General features: G+C 29.7%; 1 protein-coding gene across 6 annotated transcripts in view; it reads right to left on the bottom strand.

Annotated features, from left to right (window-relative positions):
* LOC106686452 (zinc finger protein 768) overlaps positions 1–22,078 on the bottom strand; it is a 402,036-nt gene that overhangs the window by 250,817 nt on the left and 129,141 nt on the right. For 5 of the 6 annotated variants that reach the window (XM_067053093.1, XM_067053099.1, XM_067053098.1 and 2 more), the window contains exon 2: positions 5,111–5,157. The gene's annotated coding sequence lies outside the window, so the exon portion shown is untranslated. Of the gene's footprint in view, positions 1–5,026; positions 5,091–5,110; positions 5,158–22,078 lie in introns of those variants that run through there. The other variant, XM_067053096.1, reaches the window with a different exon arrangement.

Here is a 22,078-nt window from a genome sequence, read left to right as displayed (position 1 = left end):
ATTAATCTAAAAATGAAAAATATCTTTTTTTAAATAAATCAATTGGTATCCTTGTCAAGTATCAACACTCTTTATTATACTAACGTTTTGGCCAATTCTGCCTTCCTCAAGGATAATCTTAAATATAAATTTACAACTTACATCCAAATCAAAAAATGTTTATATGATAGTTGATAGTGTAAGTTGATCTAAAATCAAAAGTTTTAAAAATTAATGAAGTGTGACAAATTAGGGTGTTTTCACTTGTAATCTATGACCTAGGCAGAATAGCTAGCAAAACATTTTTGAATTTGGATCTGAGGTGTAAATTTATATTCAAGATTGTCCTTGAGGATTGCCGAATTGGCCGATACGTTGGATTGGTAATATAATAAAGAGTTTTATAGACTTAACAACAACAATACCATTTTTTATTTTAAAAAATAAATACCAGTCTTATGAAATTCAAAAGATTGTATGTAATGAAAAATATCGTTTAACCAGTCTATTAAATTTTTTATATGAATTTTTAAAATTTATTTTCTGAAAATTAATTGTGATTCTCCCCAAAAGTGTCCCAATCCGAATGTCAAACTTTTATAGCAGCTTGGAGTGCATTTCTCAATTGGTATATTGATTTAATAAACATTCTGTGACAGTACAGGACTTTATCAACTGTATGTGTTTGTATCAACTGCTACAAAGGAGAACTTATATCTTTAGGTAAAAAAAGTCGCATTATTTTGGGCCCTATAAATGAGAATGTTGATTATTCTTGATATTGTTTATATTTAAGTTTTTCATTTTATATTTATTGCTTTATTTTACTTTATATTCATTGTTGTTTAATATTCACTTTATTCTTTTTTTCCTTTATTATAAATTTCTTACTTCTTATTGCTTTTAATTAAATTAAGTTTATATTTACATATATTAAATTCTCAACAATTTATGTATTACTAAATATGTTATGAAAATGCAAGTAAGCTAATATGTTTCTTACATGGCCATATGCTTACCAAACCATGCAACTAAAATCAATAAAATATTGTATCCAATAATTAATGTGTTTTAGACGTTATTTTACTTTAATGAAATTAAATTTGTGAAACCATAAAGGATTGTAGGGGTAATTAGTAAAGCAGTCCTGATACTCTAGACCAATGGTTGTACAAGGAGTTGATTTGATCAGAATCGCGCACGACCGTCTGATTTTTACACAATTAAGGGTACCCACTTCATGACTAGGTGGATGTTGGAGGGCTCCTTTTTGCTTTAAGGACAAAGAAATAATTAAAAATTACAAAGAAGAACTTATATCTTTAGCCAAAAAAGTCGCATTATCATTGGACAGTTTTAATTATTCCTGATATTGGTTTATTTTTAATTTTTTATTCAATGATATATTTTACTTTATATTCACTTTATCCTTTTTTTTCCTTTCCTTTATATTTCTCACTTTTTATTGCTTTATATTTAATATTATGTATATACATTTCCATTTCAATTTCTTTTCTTTATATTAAATTTTAATATTTAGATTATGTTAAATTTAAATATCCTTTATTTTTCCTACAATTTGTATATGTCTAAATATTTTATGAAAATTCATATAAGCCATTTTTTTTTTACAGCCCATGAAGGGTCAGGGGTATGCAATACTTGGTAAGGCAGTACTTTTACTAGACCAACGGATGTGCAAGGAGGTGATTTAAATAGAATCGCGCTCGACCATTAGATTTTTACCCAATTAAGGGTAGTTATAAGGCTGGATGGATATCGGAGCTTTTATTATTATAATTATTTTTCTATATATTATTATGTTGTAATCATTTAGTTTATATATCTCATTTATTATTATTTCATTTACATATCTCTGTAAATATGACAGAGTATAATACTACACATTAAAAAATAAAATAAAAACAACTCATGTTACCGAGGCAGAGAAGGAAGGCAAAAAAGAGTCGAAAGGTTTCATTTAAGGTTGTTTTAATTCCCTCACATTCTCTGATGTAGGGTCTATTGGGAGGCCTCCATATTTTTTAGGCATAATGCCCTCTGTAATTTTGAAAGATTTTTTTAAAGAAAAAAATAGATAAACAAAAAGATGAATTGATAAATATGTGGAAGGCTCAGTAAACTGGATACACAATAACGATTAGGGTGAATGTTAATTTCGTTCAAGTACGATAAAGATACCGAAGAGTTAGCTAGGGGATTCTCGAAATAGTTTAATTTAAAAAAAAAATTAAAGAAGTAAAAATTATGGATTTAGGCATAGGGAGCCAGAAATAGAGAAAATATTATTGCTATAATGAGGTAATTAATTTAGTTTTTAACTAATATTTAAATAATAATTGTTCAATACTTATTATTATTAAATTATTGTTGTAGTGTTTTTCAAATTTGTAGACGTACCCTGAAGATGGAGGGGGACTTCTGAACATCCTTATTTTTAAAATAAAGAATAATTTTAAAATTGAAAAATAAGAAAAACACTAAATATTTATATGAAGATTTTTTTTACTGATAATCTGGTATATGTTCCTTTATGTATTATTTTCTCAAATATCATCTGAATCAATTTATGTCATGTTGAAAAAAGTAACAAACAGTGAATTTTTCTTTTAAATTAATATCACAACAAATTCAGTTCATACGGTATGTAAAAAAAAAAATTAATAATAAAATAAAAAATATATGACAAATATTTTAAGGTGCATAAAATAACTGAATTGTGTAATAGGAGATAAATTGACGATATATACAATAGGAAAACACTAATTTATTTCAAACCTCATTACAGACTGCTATTATGTCAAGTTCTGTGGTCAGTGAAGGATGATTTTTGATTAATAATAAAAAAAGATGGGATAATGACAAATTGACGTGAGTGATTGACAGAGGATTGGAAGGCGCTGACCTATAAGTATAGCTGTTGCCAACGCAGGGGACACAATACTCCCTGATTGGAGCGGGCGATAGGATGTAGTAAGATTACTATCCAATCAAAGGCCATATATTGGCGAGTGATTGGTCCGGTGTGTCCTTATCTGGCGCAAAATCCTCGTTTCCATATTCCCGCCATATCCTTTGCTATGACGCATTTATATCTTCCGCGTCTGATTTACTAGGCCGGCATACCTTTTGCCGTATCTAACCGATTGTTCAGGAAATGACCATGGCGGTATTCGGCCGCAGGTGGATTCGGCTCGACGGTATTCCCAAAATGACCTCGTACAATGAGCTTAGACCGCATAGTTCCGCTAGACAACAAGAAACTGACACGATATCTTCTTTGTCGGTGGTATGGTGCTTATGCCTCTCGCGAAACAGCAATTTCCGTACTGGGTTATCCTTGTTATACGTGGCAATTACGTTCTTGAACCTATTGCATGTAGAGTGCTTTGTAAACATAAATTCGATAATTATAATAAGATGAAGTTAATCCAGCAGGAGTGTACTGCTTTTTGTCCATGAGTAAAATGCTCAAATTATTAAAAAAGATTACGTTACTGTTACGTTAAGAGTAAACTGGTGACTGCTCGGTCTTACCGTTATCGGTTGGCTATACCGAGGCCAGAGCAAAACTGAATCGAGTATATGTGGGGAGCTAAAAGAGGGAGTAACATAAACAATCGGCGATAACAACATCCATCAAAGGAATAACGGAAGGTAGAACGAAGTATAAACAAAAAAATATGAAATACAAGAAAAGTATAGACGTTTATTTCCCAATTTGAGCGAAATACTCGAGGCTACACCTCTCCCTGGTTAAGTAAGTTTTAAAATTGGCTTCTAGAAAGAAATTTTAAAAACATTAACTGTTTTAATGTTCGCTCTTCAGAAGAATATAGCCAAAAAACAACGGCAATTAAATATTTTTATTTATGGCATTTAAAATAGAAAATGTAAAACCTTATTTCACAATGCCTAAATGTAAAAATTTAGTATTTATGTCCTTAACAATTTACTGTTTCGTAAATTTTTTAAAACTTTTACTTAGGTGACATGACGGTCATAGCCCAGCCCCTAACGTACGTCCAAGAGCGCCCGGTTCAGATCGTTGTGGGTTTGATTCCAACCTTGGGCTGCCAATATTTATGTCTTGTTAGTCCCGTGAAATGAATTTTGACACTCTTATCTTGATTGGTACGCGACAGCAACTCTAGTAGCCCCCAGGGTTCGGCAAAAAGGATCACTAGGCCCACTTCTCGGACTAGTTCCTCTCTCCAGATGCCACAGAGATATTATGATCACCCCTCATAACAAACCAGACCGATTTTGGACATATGATATAAAAAGATTGAAGTGAATGGAAGTAATCAATTTGAAACTTGAAAGAAAAAGGACAAAACAGCAACATAATTTGGTAGTAATATTAAAGCACGTGTTAGCAGAAAATATTGACAGGAGAAAAATATAAAAAGTCCTAATATATTATATAAAAATATAATACGACCTAAATATTCCTAATATTTTCTTTCGGTACCATATTTTATAATCTCTCCCTCCCCTCTCCCTCTCCCTCTCTCCCTTCCCTCTTTCTTTTCGTTTTACACTGCATAAGAAATGATAAAAGATACAAGTTATACTGACTTCTTGATCAAATATATACAATACAAACCTTGAAAAAAAGCTAAATACGAATTAAGTTGGGGACCGGAATGTTTTCTTATAGTACGGATGAAACGAAGATTTTTTGGGACTAGGAAACTCTTACGTAATATCAGGATTCAAATTTACAAAATAATTTCTTAGATTTTTTGGAAAATGTAAAAAAGAAAAAATACTAGGACAAAAAATGAAATAATTTAGAAATTACTAGTAAATAATTTTTTTAAACCAGCCATTTTGATAGGCTTTTTCAACCTTAGATTAACTTTATAAAGTTCTTCCGTTCCAAACCCCCTCAGTTGTCAATGTTATTATTGACTTAATGGACATGTTTGACGAAGACTTACCAAAACCTGAAGGTACGAAGTTCTTTAAGATGGATTCGGACTTGGCAGATAAAATGCAAAGATACCCTTACTACCCTTACCTCATTCGGTGGGCCGCTCCACTTCGGGTCCGCTGACGGCTTACCTCAGCTAAGTCTAATGACACTAATGCAACCATCAATTACCGAGCTTTGGGGCAGGAATCAATCTCTTCGGCGAGCTCCCTCCAGGCCTGCGGGCAGAGGATGGTCTATATTAGTAATCATCATCAGCGCTGATCCTCTAGGATTCCAGGTCTGTCTTTGTTCCGTCATCATAGAGGAACAAGGACAGTCTCTGTCAGGGGTGTGCTGAGGTTTGGATTTAACCTTGTTTGTAGGACTCAATTAGTGCTGGAGCCATATGGACAAAATCCAGCCAATAAAACATACATTTTCAAATAATTAAAACATTTTTTTCTATCATAGCTGACATAGAAATTCACTTCTGGTTTAATACAACTAGAAATACGTTTTTGTATAATTTTTTTTTTATATCTAAACTACTTTATAGATAATCTAATAACGTTTTCGAGACTGCTTTCATTATTTAAACAAAACAAATTGTATACAGTTACGTCTCAATACTCCTCATTAATACTTTAAATGTCCAACGTTTCGAGCAGCCTGTACATCCCCAAGGACATTCTATTAAACAACATCTTTTATTGTACATTCGCTTTTACCAATAGAATACATAACAATAACAGTTTATATAAAGTTATAAAATTTATTCATTTCACATAAAGTAAGATTGAACTGAATACAGACATGGTTCGAAAAAGCTTTTAATGATTTAAAAAAAACGTTTATTATTATTTTGGAAATTATCCCAATGGTATTGTTTAAACTATTATTATTATGTATTAAATTGGTAAGATCGAGTGAGTAATAAAAACTGTTATTTAATAGATTGTCCTTGAGAATGACCATATTATCGAAACGTTAGACATCTAAAGAATTAATAAAGAGTGTTGAGACTCAATTGGACAGAATTTATTGTATTTAAATCTAAAATACTGTTTTATTTTGTAATTTATCTAGATAAGAAGCAACAATAATTATTAGTGTTCAAAGCTTAGTTTCAGCCTACGGGACTACGAACCATTCTTTCCCACCCTTATATGAAAGGTAAAGAAGGGTTCTAAGAGATCCCAGTGATCCTTTCTTTAACTGGTATTGAAACTATTACTAAGTAGCTAATTAATTTGAATTAGTTTTTTAATCAACAACTCCTTAATTCTGCAACCTGTTGAAAACTTTATAGTATAGCAAATTAAAAAGCATTCAAGTCTGAGTGGAATGTGTGTTAAATACCAATTCTGTCGAGTAGTATGGATGCAAACAGTAAACTATCGTCTATAAAAGAGATAATTTTTTTTTTCAATGTTTCTCAAAAATTATAAGTTTACACCTAAAATTAAACGCATTTCTGGTGGTCCTAAAACTCTTACAAAGCTGCCAATCAGTTTTATAAAATAATGAATTATAAAAGTCTAATTCTTTTTCTTTAGTTTTTTATACATAAATCCTAAATGATGTATTCTAGCAATAGATCCTTTGGAACATTAGATCCTTTGTCGAATGGGTACCATATAACCTAATACGTAATGGTACTAGGAGATATTGGGTATTGAAGCCCTAGGAACAATCAGAGCAGATGGCTTATGAACATTTCACTTGAGTAAATGGGGTTATAGTACTCATTAGATGCATAATTTAACGTAATTAATAAGGAGATTCATGATCTTTAGTTAAAATGTTAAAGTTTGTTAAATGGAGAATTTGTTTGTTAATTTTGAAAGGGCGTTTAACAGCCTGGTCATCAACGCCCGTTGGTTGTTGGCTTTGGTAAGGCCTAGTTGTTTTAGTCATAGCTTTGGTATAGTGTACTGATCCGCACCAATTATAATTAAATTTAATTGGAAATATATAAGTTTTTATCCACTCATATGTTGTTCAAGGAACATTCCTAGGGATACTCTTTAATTATAAAATATCTTAAAACAGTTTTAAAAATTTCTTCAGTTCAAACATTTTAACGTTTTCGAATGTGTATTGCTAATTTTTGAGGATTTTTTAAAAATTTGTTGCGTTCAAATTAACTCGACTTAAGGGGTTGAATATTATTAAAGGCATGATTGGATAAATATGGTTAAGTGAGATTTTAGTAATAATTTTATATTTCTTCCAACACAGTATCTTATTTAATTTTTCCGAACCATAAGATTGTGGTGATTTTCATGAGTTGAACACTGAGGTTTGAAATCTAGAATAGAAATAAATAAACATTGAATTCAACAATATAATAAAGCCAACATTCACTCATGTCTTCAATAATAAATATTATACTTGCTACAAGGTCGGAGTATTAAACAAATTATTTCACGTCCGAATGGATTTTAATTATTGAATTAATTTAAGTAAATATTCCTACAGTAGTTTATTCGATATAATTTATGAATTTTTTAAAAGTAATATAAAGACAATAGCAGCCTAGCGTACCCCTGATACGGGATGAAGACATCGGGTGTGGAATCAAAGTCGATATCGAAGTCTATCAAATGCTGATTATTATTTTTAACTAATAAATTGATATAAATCAACTACTATTTTCTTTCGATAAAGCTCAGAGGAAAGTAGGCCGGCCAAAGGGGTTTCTTCATTAGTTCCATGCGGATGTAATTAGGAGGCTATTGTCCTAGAGAAAGGAGAATATGCATGAGTGTTTGGAGAGGTCGCTGGATCAATCAAAGACAGCATTATTTAAGACGGGTCGAGGAACAGCACCTGCAGCAAGCACACATCTCTAGTCCGCCCACCGGTGGCTTTAGGCATGATTACATATGAGGGGCCAGGGGAACCTAATGATGAAATGGAAATATTTTTGTATATCAATTTAAAATATTTTTAATACAGCAAAATAATCAAGCACCGTAAAATACTTAATTTCTCATCTCAAGAGGGGATGGTGACACAGTGACGTCTCAAAAAAAATTATGCATTCATTGTTAAAATCGGAGACATTATGCTTATTATATATCAGAGACAATATGACAATAACAATCCTGGCATACGCTTTAAAGGACCCAAGGAATCAAATAAATATATAAAAGTTTCACAAAATTACGTTATTTTATTTTATTTTTTTGTTTTCATTATGGCTTATTCATGTTTTTCTATGTCTTTAAGAAACAATTGGAATTATTTCCAATCCAATACCAGAAATCAGTACATTTCTTTTTTTAAATACTATTTAAAAATTAAAAAAAAAAAATTAAGTATTTAAAATATATTAATGTATATATTGTAGGTATAAAAGTTCCCAGAAAAATTACCTGAGTAAATAAACAGCTAGAAATAAGTAAAATTTTAAGTAAACGATCGCAAATACTTCCAGGATTTTTGTGTGTGAAAATAAATAAATTTTGAAAATAGTGGAATGCTAAAAAATTGTTTTTAACTTTGAAATTTTTTTTAGAACTACTTTAATCGGAGTAAATGCATGTTTTTAGTAGCCTAAAAGTTCATTAAAATCTCTTGAAAGAAAAAATATATTCTTACTCTATGAAAAAAAAACGTTATGTGTATGCAATGATGCAGATGTATGTAAATGCAGATGAATGAGGTAAAAATCTGATTTATAAAACAATTTTTTTAAATTCCAAAGGCCAATTAAAAGTAGAGATGGTCTGTTTTATTTTAAGGTAGAGTTGTGTTACAAAAATTGTGAAACAGTCAAACACCACTTTAAATGAACGTTGGTATACGCCTCCAATAATTTTCGATATTGAACCACCAAGAAAATTTATTTAACCTGGTTGGGCTCCGACTATGCCATCTGCTTGTTAAATGTTTTATTCTTCATTGTTAGAAAAAGTTAAGAATTTAATGATTGTACATACAGAGAGCTGCTTTATTTGCCTAATGATTGCAGATCTGACAAAAAACTTGTTTATATAAATAAATTAACTTATTGTATGAGGCAGGATTGTATATTAAGTATAATAAAAAATTTCTGTACAGTCTTACAATTTTTATTTCTTTGTAACTCCTACGTTTCGGTCATTCTCATGGATCTATTAATTAAAATTTTAGTTACATTCTAATCATTATAACATAAGTTTTTTTTTAAACTTAATTAATCATAAATTATCCTGCCTTATTTATAACATCTCAGCTAATATTTTTATAAAAAAATTTCAGGCTATTCTGCATTAGTCAGAATTTACCATAATCAATAACCTATTATTATCACAATTTCACTTCAATTCAGTTGGCACTGTCTATTTTGGTCTATCACTTTATCATATATTGTTTAACCTATCTCACATATCAGGTTTGTCATATGCTCTTAATATTTCCTTTTTTATTTATTCATTTTACTATTTGAAAAATCTACTAAATTTAACTGTATATTATTTATCTTAAATATAAATATTATGATTAAAAATTAGTTTTGCATAAAATTTTCCCATGATACTGGTTCAATTTTTTTGAATATGATTTTAAATTAGCAGTATAACTAATATTTTCCGATATATAAATAGCTTCTAGCATTTTTCTTTTGAATGTATTTGTTTCTTTGTTTAAATAATTCTTTTTTATTTTTTATATTTTGCATTTGAAAAAGTCAGTAGATAGCATAGACTGAAGTTACTTAGTGACTGTTCTATCTTCTAAGGCTTGGTACAGTCTGCAGGAGTACTTCAGGAGGAAAAGTAACTCCAGCTGACTATGTTCGATTAGGACCAATCCAAATTATTTTTTTTTCATGTACGTCACACTCCTTATGTAAAGCATTTATATGAATTTTTATAATTTTTAAAAAAATTAACTTCTGAAAGTTTTATTCATTAAATAATTAAGAGAAAACGAATTTGAAGAAAGAATACTAGAGGGCCGTAAAAGAGATAAAAGAAAGGGCACAAAAGTGACAAGCGCTATCTTTCTTTTGAAAAATGGGTGGGAGGGGGGAAGAAGTTCACTCCATTTGGAAATATCTAGATTATTTGCGGCGAGGAACTCGCTTCAGTCACTTAGTCTATTGTCTTTCTCGGCCATTCTCTTCAACAAAAAAAAAAAATAAAGTCTCTGTTTAAAGCCATAACACAATTTTGGATACTACAGGATACTCATTTAGCGAAGCACGAATTTTAAATCAATATTATTATAAATTATTTTAAACTCAAAACAGTAGTATACACTATTTTCTAAGGGCCTATATCCTTCTATATAAAAACTGTGAAAATTAAATACCCTTAAAACTCTTTTTGTTCTTTATATGATTATAACTAAATCAAATTTAACTAATTAATTAAATAATCCCTTATAACTGATATATAAAGTATAATGACAAGAATGTGTAGTTCGATAAATATTTCTTGTGTTGCCAAAATTTTAGCCGTGTACATTTTTATATAATATTATATAAGGCATATTATATTATAATATTTTTTTTTTAATTATACCGAATGTTTAAAAAAATGTATATATAAATTATTATTATTTATTTATTATTATTATTGGCGTGATAGACTGTGGAAGTCCAAAGACTCGCGCGATGTATTTCCTAAGTACACGTGTGTTTCATGACGTGGTTTTATAGGGTTCGTAACTCCCACGTCTATTTTTGTGAGAGTCACACAGTGGATAAGAGGCCACACAATGCCTGGACGGAGGCTGTGAGGGAGTATTGTATAATTATATGCTTGAGAAAATCCCGAAAAGGGCCGAAGGACTCGAACTCGCAACCTTTGGGTTGTCAGACAGGCGCGTTACCACGCTGCTATTTACCTCTCATATGTATATATTTAATTTCATTTCAAATAGTTTTTTAAATGAATTTTTGATTTTTACAGATATAAACGATTTATTAAAATCATTTGTTTAAAAAAAGAAAACGAATAATCTTAGTTATTAGTTGACAAAAGACGGACCTGCGGTTTTAAACTAGTTTTCGATGTAAAATAAACCGGGAAAACTACACATATATTGTGGATGGGATATCGTGATTTAATTTAGTGGCATCCCCTGTAAATATTAGTATCCAATTTAAAGATACAAGAAGACCTAATAATCTAACTCAAGGAGTGTCTGCCTGGGGATGGGAGCCATAGAGTAAGTAATAACACAAATACAAGGTAGTTGTAATAGTAATGAAGTAAGTGTAGCCGTTATAGCTGAAGAGGTTGAGGTGCCACCTGAGCGGGTCTACAATTATTTCGTGACGGTCCCACGGAATAAAAACTGGACCCTCCCACACTGGTTAGAATAGCTTGTTTACCTGCGGGGCAAAACATGGTCTTATCTGAAATCTCCCCTCCCGGTAAGTCAGATAATATGTAGGGGTAAAAAAAAGTAATGAAACAAGCAAATTATTATTCCTCCCCCTCTCAAAAATTAGGTCACAGAACTTAGTAAATCTACTGCTTGGTTTGATGCTTAGTTATTTACTATGCGGATTTAAATATATTCGAAATATTTTTTGATATTTAGATAACGAATTTAATCGAACAATTGTAATTCTCCGAAATTTAGCTGACTACGCCACCAATAATTTAATATGTGGAACACTTACTTCTTAGAATTAGAAAATAAAAATATACAATATATTTTAATAATATTTTTAGGAAAGCTTATTAAATGTTTTAGTAGGATTCATCTAATGTTCATAGGGCAACTAGTTCAGAGCCTATGGCAAATTCGAATGGGAGTCCTAGGTTGTACGATTAATTTTTAATCCAACTCTGTTGCATGAGAGATCCTTTCAACCAATTACTAGGTTCGTTAACTTTTAATTAGAATATGTTCTGTTAATGAGTATGACATGTTTCACGGCTCAATACCACTGAAAAAACATGGCTTTGTTGTACAGTTTCAGTCAAATATTTTTGACTTTTTTTTTTCTTTTGTTGAGTCATTTATAAATCTAATAATCTTTTTTTTTTCATAATACTTAAATCATACAACTCATGACTAACATAAATTTACAGATTGGTTATATCTCAGGTAAATCGGTTTTAGTAAAAATCAATTTAAAATTACACTGTTTCTTGTATAAATGTTCTTCTGCTAAGAACTCATTTTTTATTTCAGCAAATGACAACTATTCGTTTACTAACAAGTTAGATTTTTTCTACTTAATGATTTTTTAAGTGTCCTAAGTTCCAAAGCGTGCTGAATTTCAATTTAAGCTAGGCATCAATTCAAAATATACGTTTGTAGGATGGAATTATACCATAAGGAAAGTATCACTCTGATAAAATAATATTCAATTTATTATTATGATAATAAATTGTTTTCATTTCTTGATTTTTTTTTATCGATGAATTAAAAATAATATGTCCTACTCATAAATTTTTTTTGAGATTAATAACTTCCAGTTGAATGAAATTTGTATTAAATTATCATAACATGGTACAACGTTTCGGGACCACTGTCTCATATTCATGTACTTTAAACCAACAACAATAATAAAACTATCATAACAACAATCTTCATCCTTATTTATTTTAATTCATACAATTATATTCACCTCATAATTTCATATAGGAAATCATGTCACACTTTACACTGTTCTCTCTTTTCTACCATAACTTATTTGTGCATCTTCACCTCTCCTTAGCACAGCCATTACTCTATATTTCCTTACTACCTCTTTGGACCTTATAACCGTTAAGTTTATTGCTGTCTATTAAATTTTTTGCTATGTTTTCTGTTTTAGTAATGTGGGTGATTTGAAAAGAAATTTAGTAATCTATTGCTTGTATTAGTTTTTTTTAGTCTATTTAGTGGTTATTTTTTGTCCATCTATGATTATGTCCATATCCAGGAATCTTATTTTGTTATTTTGAGGTATTTCAACAGTGAATTCAATTCTTTTGTGGAAACATTTTATGAATTGATTTACCAGACTTCCTAAAGAGAAAATCCAGAATATGCTCTTCTTATTTGTGTGGACGGTGATTGGCATCGGCATCGAACTTTCTTAGCCTTTGTTATTATTATTATCATTTTCAAAAAATAAAACAAACTATTAAGTACGTAGGGATACTTTGCATGAATTTCTAAGATCAATTGTTAGCACTTAAAACCAATTGCTGTCATAATCGAAGAAAAAAACAACTAATATAAAAAAAATTGTTTCAATAAATAATTTAATTTTTATCCATTTAAGTCTCAACACATTTTATAGTCCGACGTTTTGGCCAATCCCGCCATCTTCAGGGACACTTAATACAAATTTTGAATTAAATGAAAACTCAACTTCATGCATGCTATTCTGCCCAGGTCAAAACAACAATTTCTGATTGGTCAATTTTCACATTAAAAACAAAAATTAAAATTCATTTATCACAGTTATTATTTGCTAAATCTTTATCACAACAATGCTTATAACTTTCCTCTAGAGGTTACATTAACCAGGTTCAAGAAATTATTTAAGATTATAAATAAAATTATTTATGTTAACGAGTCAAATCGATCTAAAGGTGTCAGAATATTTAAATGTGATATTATTTTATTAAATAAATTTTCATATTTTAAATTTGAATAGTTTAATAAGTTAGTTTAAGTGTTAAATCAAGCTATCTATATTTTTTTAAATAACTTATTACTGATTCAACTAATTTTTTAATATCCAAAAAAAAAAATATTTTTGCTATATATTGAAAAAGGGGGAAAATAGATTATCTTGTTTTCCGGAGTGAATAGGATTTTATATGGGTCAATTTCTCAATTCACAAACGTTATAAAAGTTGAATACCATAACGATTTTTATTCATGCGGTCCCAAATCGAATATATCAGGTATGAAACAAAACCTAAAAAAAAAAAAATAATAATAAAATAAATTCTCACAACGAGCAGATGAAAAAAGAGACAAAAACGTGATCTGGTATGGAAGAGTGTTATTAAAAGGAAGCAGAGATGGATGCAGTTTGGGGTTGAGCGGGCGAGGGTGCATAAAATCAATAGAAGGTCCTGCTTTCGATTGCAATCCACTGCACCAACGAGGGGTGCTTTAATAATATCCAAAGAGGAAGGGATGGTTAAAATTTATATATAGCTGGGGGGCTGATGGATGGTGTCTAACTGCAGTCGTTAGCTATGTCCGGCTTCCATTTTTATCTGCCTATTGTTCCTCTCAACCAACTGCATTCGTTTTCGCAAAATAATTCATCACTGCGTTCTGCCATTGTTGTAACGCGGCTAATAAAAAGGGAATATTTAAATAAAACCCCTGGGGACAACGTTCAATTTTAGGCTTGATCAGTTGTAGGTTCAAAAATAATTTTTAAAAAAAGATGCTTGATTCAATCTTCTATTTGACAGGCCAATTTTAAGGATCATTGCTCAGATTAATTTTGAAATTTTTGTATAACTACCACACCTGGCAACACGCTTTAAAGAATTAGACATAAATTTTTTTATTATGTTTTATAAACCAAATCGATTTTTTTTTTTTTTTACTGTTTTATAACAAAACCCAAGCCTATTTATATCTAGTAGTGATATAGAGGAATGCTATGCCATAGCTAATTGTTCCATATGAAAATTCTACAAACAAATTATAGATCACAAACACAAAAATATATGAAAGAGGAGAAGATGGTTGGGGGTGCGGTCAGAGAATAACACAAATAAGTTTAAAAACTTATTTATGATTGCCAACCTTTCGGCCAGAATTTCTAGCCTTGATCCGGACTAAGAAAAAAAAACAAGATAATAATCAATGAATAAAATCATTAAAGTAAATAATTGTACAGAATGAATATAGATAAAAATAAATTAAAACGTATATACAGGTAATTAAATATGTAAGTAAAATAACATGATTAATGAAATAAAAATATAATGTTATATAATGAAAAGAATATGGATATTTTAATTTAATAATAATAGTTTGAAAATTACAGTTATGGAAAAGCAAAGAGAAAGAAAATATATGTAACTAATGAAAATTACATATTTCATTTGTTACTTATATTTTCTACCACTGTGTTTTTTCCATAACTTTAATTTTTAAGTATTATTATTATATTAAAATATTCATATTTTGTAGTTACTTTGCATTATATAAATTTAAATTTTATTTAGCTCCATCAAACTCCTCCCGCATCCAATCCTTACAATCCAAAATCCTTGATGGTCCTCATTACGTTACAAATAAACTCATTCACAAATACCTTAACATCCCATTCGTTGTAGAATTGGACCAAAACAGATATGCGTCCTTTCATTCCAAACTCCTTAACCATCCTAACCCATTAATTAATCTTTCATCCTTAACAATCCCTGATAATCCTCCGAGGCGTCTGAAAGTAAGATGGCCACGGGACCTTCTAATTTAAATTAATGTTTGAAGTACCACCGATGGGTGGTTCCTTCCCAAGATTTTCAAGTGTATATGAAACATACAACATATTTACTTATTGTATTATTTTGTACAGTTGTAAATTACATTAAATAAATAAATAAAAAAAAAAATGTTATTTCATTAATTGTGTCATTTTACTTATATATTTGATTACCTATATATACGTTTTATTTCCCACTTCTTTCATTACTTTATTTTTTATCTATTTTCATTTTGTATTTTCTTTTATTCATTGGTTGTTATCATGTTTTTTTTTGTTTTTAGCCCAAATGAAAGCTAGAAATTCAGGTCGAAACGTTGGCACTTATAAATAAGATTTTTAAAACTTATTTGTGCTATTCCCTATTATCCACGGTTATCTATTATCGCATCATTACAAAAATATATGTTGGATATTTGAGATGAGTTGTCATTACTGTTTTATTCAATTTTACATCAGTACTATTGGATCAATGATGGGATTTGTTGTTTACTATATAGAAGTAAATAACAGTATATAATAAAGATAATATATAATCAAAATCAGTATATAAAATATTTGGGGTATCTACTTGCTACTAACCGGTTATGTAGGAAATTAACAATTTTTCAAATGTTCGGGAGTGTATAATTTTCAAGTTATAAGCAAATTAAACAAAATTCTAAATGAATTTGTTTAAAAATATAGGTGAAAGTTCAATAGGCCGAACTAATTGTCCCAATTTAATGATTTTTTTTTTGTTAATGCAAATAGTATTTTTTTTTCTTTTATTCTTTAGTAAAAAACAATGATAGGTATTAATAAAAACGCGTGCAAATCGTTCCAGTAGTTGAAAAGTTTATTGTGGACAAATATTTGAACCTATATATTCAAATATGAAGGAGATAGTTTTGGGGTGCAGTCAAAAAATAACAAAAAATAATTATCAACTTTTTATATACCAAGTTAAAAAAGTATTGACCGTAAGTGGATATGAAAGAGATAGTCGAGGGTGCGGTCAATAATTTTTATATATAATATATATTGCAATATATATACTTTCATATATGTATATATATTTTATTTATTTATTTTTTTTATTACTTGATTAGTTGAAACAACTATTTTGACGTGACGTATGGAGATTTTATAAGTAAATAGGATTATTATAAAATATTATGAACGTCTGATATTTCTTAAAATAAAATACTAGGTTCTATTAACCCAAAGTTAATTAGAAACACTCCTAAACCTCCCAATAATAATCTTTCGAATCACAGCGTTAATTCCATCCAATATTATTTCAAATACATATTATAATAAATTCCAATATGTATAAAATGGATTTCAATTCAAGTATTAAGCTACCGGATAAAGCTCCCGATACCGTTGTTAATATCAATCTATGTACACAACTATACGCGATACGGAAATATATCGAATACAACGGATAGGAAGTAGAAATAAACAGAATGGGAATAAACATATCCTCAGCAGAGGGTTTGTGAAGGATTAAAACCAGTCGTGGATTATGCTCTGTGCCAGGTACAGCCTGCATAATTTATACGGTATCAGTTGGTAACACTGTTTCGATTAATAATAATGGAGATTTTAAATAATATCAAATATTGAACCATCCGGCAATAATTAATTGTATTCAGGACGTTTTCACAATTCTAAATTTAAAATTATATATGGTCCAATATGTTGTTACAAAATTAAAGAAATTATAGAGTGGCCACTGTCCAACACCGTAGAAAAAGTTAATATATATGTATCCTCTGTATTAAGGCAGGAGAAAAAAAACTACAAAAGAGGGGTAGTATATTTTAATAATTTGTCTATACGCCATGCAAAAAATCATATTACATACCTACAGTGTTGTTTAAATATTATATACAACGTAATAGAGATAGAAGTACAATTGAAAAAAGAATACAACATTTATGTTATATTTTAATATAATAGAAAATAATATAAAGATTAGAAAGATATAACACAAAACAAGGCGAGGTGAGAGTTGTTAGAAAATAGAATAGTAAAAATAAATATGATTCAACTGAATAGAAAGAAGAAGAAAAAGAAAATTAAAATAACAATACAAATAGGAAATGGCAAAATATGTTAAATGACATAATTTATTTATTAATAATTTAAAAAAAAAATACATTTTTTTATTTGCTTGTCGTATAGGCCCATAAATATTTCAGGTCTATGTTGTCGGTGAACTCTTTAAGTTGTTTCTTGGATTTGTTATAAAATATTTGTTTGGGTAGGGACTATGATTCCCGTTGCAGTACAGATGATTTCAACCCATATATTTTGTTATCATGAATGTAACAGTCGTATAATATGTCGACTAAGTCGGTTAGTGAAAATTTTTTTAACCTAAGAGACAGGGACTAAGCTATATTCGTAAGCAAGTTGATTTTAACAAGCTGCTGTCTTTGTTAGCGTGTATGCTCTTTCATTATAACATTATATATATAATATTAACTTTTTTTTATAAGTTTACTTTTGGTATTTCTTGTAAAATAAACTTGAATAATTTATGTAAGGATGACTATTTCCACTAAAAAATTCCTAATTACATAAGATAATATTACGTTTATAGTTTCAGTATTACATTTTATAAATTTAACATTATTGAATAATTAATATAATTAATAATTTTTTAAAATTAATTGAATAGAAGTCGTCGTTTTTTTAAAGATATCATGAGAATTTTTATAACAAAATTTAATGTATTCATCTCAATAAATTTAAAGATTTTTTTGTAAATCAAATTTCTATAACAAAAAATTTGAATTTTTCACTGTCAAATAATTGTTACTGTCCAATTATATTAATAGGAACTTAACTAATTGACATCAGAAGGTCAGATAATATTTTTACTTCCACTTACCTGTGAATGAAATATATAGTTAAGGGAATTATTGCGATTGAATTACTGTTTTCAATGGAAATAAACGTTTTGAGATCCCCTGAATCAAAATTACCTAGTCTCACAGAGTGGTTAGTGTGTGGAATCTATCTGGGGTATGACAGTAACCTTTTCGTTGTCCTTCCTAGAATCGAATTTTCATATTTTTACGATTTTTTTCGGTATATTAATGTATATTTGTACAATTTTATGGTCTTTAATATTAAATAAATTTTATCCTTATTGAAATTAAATGCTTAAATGACGATTTTCCCTTAAATGGCGAAGGAAAAAATCCTTCCCTAAAGTACCTTTAGTTTTGTTTGTAGAAAATAATTAACCATTTCAAATTTTTGCTAGTAGTGAAAATTGGATAAATATAAACTATGAAAGGATTTGATAATTAAATGAAGGAGATATGAGGAAAAATCATTTTTCAAGGTTGAAAATACATTTCCGAAAGTAAGTGTAGTAGTATAGACTTACTATTAATCGTTGCAAAGCCAAAGATTTTATAAATAATAATATTTAACAGAGAAAGTTGTAGAAAGTAATGTAGAATAACGAAAAATGCTAAAATAAAAGGTATGCTCACACATGAGTTTTGCTACTTGGTTAAGTAAATTTGTCACGATAGTTATTAAATTTAAAAATATAAAGATTTTATGTTTTGTTATTCTCATTATTGATATTTGAATAGACGAAAATTGGGGTCAGTTATTTTCCACTGTTTTTGTTACTCAATATTTTATTTTACACTATTTGATTAATAAGCAGCTGAAAAACCTCTGAGAAGGGGGCCTCGAAGAACAGGCTGCGTTCAGACAAGGAAGGTAAACACAGAATCACATATTTTCTCCTACGATACTTTAAAATTAAATTCAATTAAAAAGTCAAAAGAAAGAGGGATAAAATGTAGGTAGAAATCCAATATAAAAATTTCCAAACAAATCTCGGAGCTCCAAATAAAATGAGAGTTGAACTCCATATATCTGAACTTTCGAAAGGAGTTGCGCCTCAATACAGAAGAATCCTAGGCTTTCTACTTTCAGGTTGGAGTCAAACAGTAGTAGTTACTCTCATAGGCTATGTCAACCCAAGTTCCCAAAAGAACGTACGAAAAGCAGCTATTGATCGGAGAAAATAACTGGATGAAAAAGGAATGACCGTGAAATCAAACTTAGTATCAAATGAAAATGATGGGCGAGATGAAATAAGTGCAATATTGACTTGCAATAGGCTGAGTCTCGGGAATATAAGCGCGTATGCTTATTTAGACACGATCGAGAGCAGAGATGGAAGGATCGACCATGAAGTAGGTAACAGGATTAGAAAGGACAACCTTGAATATCACACAATTAGCCACATAATTAGAACAAGGGAGATTAATAGTGCTACCAAATTAGTACTGTATAAAACAATTTTCTTCCCCATTAAACTTTAAGGGTAGGGACAATGGACTGCTCGGTTCAAAAATAAAGTTTAAGTGGAGTATAATCTGGAAATATGGAGTTGAGCTTTGGGGATCCACTAAACCTTCGAATTCCTCTCGTATTCAATCCTTACAATTCAAAATCCTTCGTAAAATCCTCAATGCTCCTTACTTTGTCAAAAATAAAATCATACATAAAGACCTTAATGTTCCCTGTGTAACCGATCTATCCCGAACCAGATATCACTTCTTCCATTATAAACTCTCTAACCACTCAAACCCTCTATTTCCTAATCTTGCATCCTCTTGCATTCCTGACAATCCTCCGAGGCGCCTGAAAAGAAGATGTCCACGAGACCAGCTAATGTAAAATGTCATTAAAGTGCAACCAATGGGTAGTTTCTCTAGACGCCAGTACCACTCCAATTTAACTTAGATCAGATTCACTAAATATATTATAATGTACAGTTGTAAATAGCAATAAATAAATATTAAAAAAAAAAGTGTAGTATAGTTGGATCTACAAGAAATTATTACAAAAGAATGAAACCGTCAGAGATGAATGAAATATCGTGTCCTCGAAGGAAGAAAGATCAACTACAAATTTTTGGACATGTGTACAATCTCTCAGAGGAGTTTTTACAAACAAAAAAGAGGAATGGATTCTGAAAATAAAAACATAAGGGAAAACTATGACAGGAGAGAAGATCCACAGCCACGTTAATGCAATATCTCGAGAGGCTAGGAAGGAAGAGAGGCAAATTACTTTGATATAAAATATGATCATGCAAAGGAACGAGTAGAAACATTGGACTCAGAGCGGAAATTTACGATTAAACCCATAAAAGAGCTGAGGTGAGAAGAGAAGAAGGTAAACAACCGAATAATAGTTTTATTTAGGTTTTTAAATTTGTAGTATTGATTAGATAGATACTACTATTGTAATAGATTAATTGAATACAATTGAAAGTTTGATATAAATTAATAAATTTAATTATTTATACATTAGATTAAAGATTTAATTAATCATTTATTATATCTATTTAATTAATAGTGGTAAATACCATTACATAATAAAAATATATGGTAAAAATATTGAAATAACTTCAAGAGGACTCAACCAATCTATACCAAACTTGGGAGTGGTTTAGGGCTCTATTTACTGTACCAACGCGAATAAACCAAAAATGAAATCAGAGAAATAAAATAAAACGTTTGAAAAGTTTTTCTTAATTTGAAACGAATATTTGGCCCTTATAATGGCGTTAATCTAAATTCTGTTAATGTAAGTTAAACAAACTGACATTCAGCTTTCCAACAATTGCACTAACGTAGAAATTGGTTAAATGCAGAGGAGTTATAAACGATTATATGAACAATGGTCACTGGTAGAAAAAAAAACTCCAAATAAGGGTTTCAGACGACGCTGAATATAATTTGATTATTCCGTGAAAAACAATTTTGTTAAACAACTATACTTCAAGCCTAATTATGTTTTTATATATCTTGGGGAATAAAAAATCGTTTAATAGAATCAGTAATGTTTGTTTGTTATTCTTTAGAAGGACAAATAGATTGGCATATAATAACCATGCAGAAAATGTATATTTTCTGAACTGCGCGCCAAAAATTCTTAATTTGGTTTATAATTTTTTTTTTACCGGAGGAATCGGAATAGCCTATAAATCCGGGAAAATTCTGAACATTCAGCAAGAAGCCCCATCACAATCGGATCAACGGAAGCGCATAAAATGCCAACAAAGAAATATTGATTTTTGTTTAATAAATAACATAAAATAAACTTAATATACTTTTTTCTATCAATTTTTGCAACTAAATAAATGAATTAGATCCTTTTTTTTTATTTATTTAAAAAAAAAAAATTTTAATCCTTTATATAGATAGACCTTGTACAAAAGTGACCTCTTTTATTGGATTTTCATTAACATTAAATTATTGTTTAATTAAACGAGAGTTTTTTATCATAGCAGTGGTAGCTATCACCTGTTAGAAAATAATGAAATTTTATTTTATATCCTTCCTAGGAGTTTCTGGAATATGAAGGACAATCCTACAGACAAATACTTTATTCTAACTAGAGTCTAAATATCGAGTTTTACTACGCCGGGGCCACCACGAAAAAAAAATCAACCGTAATGGAACCAATACCACTGCAGATTCGAGGTTGCTAAGGTGACGCCTTAATACACACGGCCTTCTGTATAAGTATTTAAACTATCATTAGGCTCTGGTGTTGGATCAGACTGTGAGATAAGTGGGCCTACCTCGATCAGTTGGAGTGAAAAGGGAAAAGAAGGAAATTTATGAAAAATGCATCCCTTTCCTTAAAAGGCAAATTCCGCGAGAGAGAGAGAGAGAGAGAGAGAGAGAGAGAGAGAGAGAGAGAGAGAGAGAGAGAGA

This window comes from Halyomorpha halys, unplaced genomic scaffold (genome assembly GCF_000696795.3).
Source record: "Halyomorpha halys isolate HHAL.00 unplaced genomic scaffold, Hhal_1.1 Scaffold821.1, whole genome shotgun sequence".
Classification (NCBI taxonomy): Eukaryota; Metazoa; Arthropoda; class Insecta; order Hemiptera; family Pentatomidae; genus Halyomorpha; species Halyomorpha halys.
This window is presented reverse-complemented; position numbering and strand designations above follow the sequence as displayed.